The sequence below is a fragment of the Amphiura filiformis genome, chromosome 16, assembly GCF_039555335.1.
Source record: "Amphiura filiformis chromosome 16, Afil_fr2py, whole genome shotgun sequence".
Classification (NCBI taxonomy): Eukaryota; Metazoa; Echinodermata; class Ophiuroidea; order Amphilepidida; family Amphiuridae; genus Amphiura; species Amphiura filiformis.
The window spans coordinates 2,292,462-2,297,767 of NC_092643.1; positions in this window are offsets into that span (position 1 = coordinate 2,292,462).

The following is a 5,306-nucleotide window of genomic DNA, read 5'->3' on the forward strand; positions in this document are numbered from 1 at the left end:
TCATTACGATGGCTTGCATGCTGCAAAGCATGAAAGTGGTAAAGCTTATCGGCAAAATCACGTGGATTTGCTATGATCATCTCAGATGCAAAGATAAAGATGGACTCCTACACTTATAATAGGGGTGTTGTAGTATGCAGTTTCAATTATTTGACGAGTAAATAAAATCAATCCGTGTATTATTGTTTTAGCAATTCTTTTCAGCAATTCACTTTTCAACTCACCCAACTTATTTTCACGATACATAATAATAATTACGATAAAATCTGGGGATAAAATATAAATAACATAACACGCATCCCTTATTTTCATTGTGGTTGCAACCTGTCAAAACTTGGACCTAGGGATCATCTTCTATGCTCAGACACATGTGGCCGTGAAAGAGTCACCCCGCACATGTTGAATGTTTATTTATTACATCATGTAGGGGGTACAACATGGTACAACCAAGGATGCTATGCTTTTTCTGAACGATTCTGGTTGCTGTCACTTTTGGTACTTTTCGTGTTTCATGCTTTATATTCGGATACTTTATAGGTAGATGCAGGGAGCAGATAGATGTCAGTGATTCGAGTTTCAACCCTGTTTCTAGTTCTGATCTGAGCTGAGTTTGCATGAACTTGATGTCAATAACCGTACAAGCTCTTCCCTGGTACAACAAGAGCTAAACAAGGTAAGCTTAACCACAAATAACTGCTTTAAATTTGTAAGTTTCAACTTCATCCTTCGATCGGTACTACATGTATTGTTGTGATTGTGAAATATGCAATTTTCGCTGTAGTTTGAACCCGAGTTTGATGTCATGGAAAAGCAATATAATCCACTGTAGGCCTATTTGTATTCGATGTTTGGTACTGTGGCGGGACGGCCGATTGCCGAGATGAGTGAATGTCTCAATGAGTGTTATTAAATGAAAACCTGGTTAGGCTGTAACTTGGTATATGAATGTCAGGTGGCCGGGTTGACACCAGTTCCCAAAATGAGAACACGAAAAGTTTTGTATTGAGACTAGGGTAAGTCGTGGGGGCAGAACCCCACCTTCCGATACCTTTTACAAACAGAAGTGCATCTAAATAATATCACGTATGAGTTCTCTTTCTTTAACTTCAACAGTGCTTTATTTCCATAACTCCAGACTACAACGTACAAGACTCAGTCACACCCCTATACTTTAGCTTCCTACTACTTCCACTACCCCTGCAATGCTACCCAGCTAGCACCCTCCCTCATCTGCAGCAAAAGATGAGAATGACACGAGGTCGCCCAGCCATACGGCGCGCTGGTTGGCTGAGGAGATAATTGATTGGATACGTGCGGTGCGCTAATTGGCTGAACGGTTAATTGATTGGATACGTGCGGTAGCTAATTGGCTGAACGGTTAATTGATTGGATACGTGCGCTAATTGGCTGACAGAGATAATTGATTGACTGAAAATTACAAGAAATCCAATTTAAAGGGATACACGCGATTTGGGTAGGAAAATGAAATGGGAATTACCTAAAAATAATATTATGTGTTGCTTGATTTACCAATACCGTTTCACAGCCCCCCTCCCACAATGTGCCGTCCCTGGCACATGGACGCAAAAACAAAATAAACGGCATTGGTAAATGCTGCCTTATCTTAGTACTACACTACTCTACTCCTAACTAAATGAAAATGGCCTAAGTCTTCAAACTGCGTCTGTATCAGTCTGTCAGTTCTGACATCTGCGATGCTGGTTGTCCGTCATCATTAACCACTCGAATGTCTAACTGCTACCATCCTCTGAAGTATGTACGTCATGGTTGTGGGGAAATGGTTGGTCAGCCCATCTATGGCTAGAAAGGCATTGGAAGAAGAGACGGTTTGGTGGTAACCGTCACTCTACCCAGTTATCTCCATAGTGCTGGAATGAAAGTCTGGTGGTCCCACCACGGTAAGTATCCTCAAACACCGCGGCTATACATATAAGTTTGGAATAATCTAATGCTCTGAACACTCCTCCTTGTGATTCATAACATTAAGAAACCACTGCAAATACCAAACGTCACTCGGAAAGAAAAACAAAATAATAAAGGGTACCGTGAAGGTGCAGTACAAAGACGGCTAAGGCGGTGGAGGGAGCTTGTCCCCTCGCTCTGGTAAAGGACCAGCCTATCACCCTATCATGCGGGTACCACCAGAATCTCATAAGTTCCCCCGATACTTCTGCTACTCTGCTTCCCCGTCTTCCTTTCCTCCGTCTCTTCGCCGACTGGTTGCCTCTCCACTTCCCCCCATCTATTCTCTTCGTAAGTCATTGTCATGGGAGTTTGGTTGGTAAGCTCATCTCTACTTGATTGCATTGGTAATAGGACGGTTTGGACCTTCACTCCGAACCAGTGTCCTTGACTCTCCCAAGCTATCGTCCTCAAGGCGGTACCAAGGAGTCCAGTGACGTACAGACATCACCACCATCTATATTTGGCACAACACATAGCACATAACTCCTGAAACTATCACTGACTCCCCGTTGTCCTGACAACATTTCCATACTCCTATAAGGAAATAAGTGTGACAAGTCCCAAAGTACAGTCTCCCTGTCTCGTCCGTAGAAAACACATCATCATTTGAAGAACCATGCACCCATATTAACTCATCTCTCACACACAGCCACGAAGATCACCGATGAAGACATCTCCCACTCTACTTCAACCGCACGTTTGATTTTACTCGAATACGCAACAACATCAACACAACTTAAAACACACTGAAAACTGCAACGAAACTTATTTACACTCCTCCACCTCTTGACTACTCTTGACTACTGCTGACTTTTAGTTAGCTCCACTCCTCAGAGCTCGCACATGTACCAAAGGCCGCCGCTCCTGTTCCACCACAGGCACCCCACACTTCCAAGGCTCCAAGTTCAGTCCCTCGCATACTGTCAACCGTCCCTTTTGACAACCACTGGCCTACTAACCCTGCTCCTCTGTACACGAACAGCGCCTCCCGCTAGGTTAGCCATCACCATATAGGGCCCATCACCCCACCCAAACAAACTCTCCAGGCTTGACTCGAATACTTGGCTTCATTGGTCGTACACCGGCATCCACTCCACGTTGGCTATGAAAAGTCTCAGCAACTGTAACTCCCCGTCCCATCAGGTAATTCTGCACAGTATCATACATCCCCACCCAATAATAATTCTTTCTCACCCGAGTCAATGTACCCCTCTTTGACCATAATTCATCCAGTACTTCCTTCTGTAGTCCCTCCGCAACACAACCAACCACCTCACCGACCTGCCGTCATCGCTCTCCCATCTCCTGACCAACACCCCTTCACTCACACTTAATATGTCCCACTGCCTCATATACGCCCGTGTCGCAGAAGAAAACCTCGCTACTACTCCCCACACCGGCTTCCTACCCTCCATTTTCCATCTCAAAACAGGGCCAGTCACCCTATCTCGTAATTGCATGTCCCTTATGCTCTCCAAAGTAATCGATCCTCCTCTTACACCTCCTTCGCCACTACAGCCCCCCTCCCAGTCCTGATCTCCTCTCCGCACATTCCCTTCCATCTTCCCTACTACCTCCTTCTTCCTTAGCCTCCTATCACCGTGTACACCTCCTTCTCTACTACTGCCCCCCTCCCAGTCCTGATCTCCTCTCCACACACTCCCATTCGTCCTCCCAACTGCCTCCTTCTTCCTTAGCCTCCTATCACCTCCCTTGCTGCTCTGACTCTCTCCGACTACCTCAGTCGTGTCACTACTGACACTACTATCCCCCTCTACGGTCAACAGCCGAGACACACACTTTTGTCTCACATAAACTCCTGCTGACACTGACCCCCTCGGTGGTCTTTCAGCTGTCTGAGGGGCCCGTGCACTTTTGAATTCTACTTTCTTTGGGGCAGTATTCCATAACCTCACCTCAACGGCTTTCAGTGAGGTGTCTATCGAGTCCATTCTCGCTTCCATCTCTGCCACCTTACTATCTGTCTTCGCCTCCAGCCGGGACATACACTGCTCACCATACTCTAAATTACCGGCTCGCAAATCTTGTCCCTCGGCTATAGCCACCCGCTGCTGGGACCTAGCACTATTTGGCCTTGCATACACTCCTACCGACACCGAACCTCCTGGCCCAACTTTCTCGCCATGAACACCATTCCTCACCCGTTCCTCCTCACTGTGGAGAAATGACTCCATGGCCTCTGCACTACTTATTGCCTCCCCAAAAGTTTTGGACCTCACCCGAAAGACCTCCTCTCTCAGCTCCACAGTCCCCAGCGCTCGCCCAAAATGCAGCTTGGCTATCTCCTCTCTCTTCTCCCGGCTCATTTCGGGGTATACTAACCCCACCAGCTTTAAAATCTCACGGGCCAAGGCAGCAATGGTCTCCCCTGGGAGCTGCTCTCTCTGGGATAATCTTTGAAAGTAACTCTCCGGGCACTCCCGGGGCCCAAATTCTTTCTGTAATAAAGCCACTAGATCTTTATAGGATATCTCTCTCGCATCTACATCATTGACACTTAAAACCGCTAGGGCATCACCCTTACAGCACGTAACCAATTGGTACTTGGCAGCCTCTTCTGTCCATTGGTTGTATTCCCTACATGCCTCAAAGTGTATGATAAAATCCTTCCACGGGGTCCCCCCATCAAATTCCAACGGACTCTTCTCATTTCTCGCCTCGACTAAAGGATCGCTAGACGAATCGTGATGAACCGCAGGAGAGCCTTGGTTCTCCTCCACCATCTTTGATCTCACCTCTATTTGCTCTTCCAATTCTCTCAGTCCCTGCTCTCTTTCCTTCAACTCCGCCTCCCATTTCTTTAAATTTTCCTGCCTCTCTCTGAACACTTGTTCACAGGATCTCTTTTCAGCTAAAAACTTCTCACGCCGTCTCTCAGCCTTATCCTCTCCACTACTCAACCTAACAGCTCTCTCCTCCAATTCTTGAACCTGTCTGTCATATCCTGCCTTCTGACTATTCAAATGCTCCAACTCCCTACTCTTCATCTCCTCCCACACTTTCACTCCTCTTTCCCACTCCTCTCTCTCATGCTCACACCTCACCTCCCTATCATGTATCTCTGCTATCCTATCTCTCAACTTTTCCTTAAAAGCAGCTCGCCGCTCCTCCAATCTCGTCACCTCCAGTTGCCTCTCAACTGCCCACATCCTCTCTCTTTCCTCAATTTCCTCTCTTCTATCAGACAGAGTACTCATCTTACAGCTCAGCTCCCACTCCCGTCTATCATTTTGTATGTTGAGGACGTACATATCCTTCTCCAAGGTCGCTCGACGCTCTTCCAATTCACTAATCTCTCT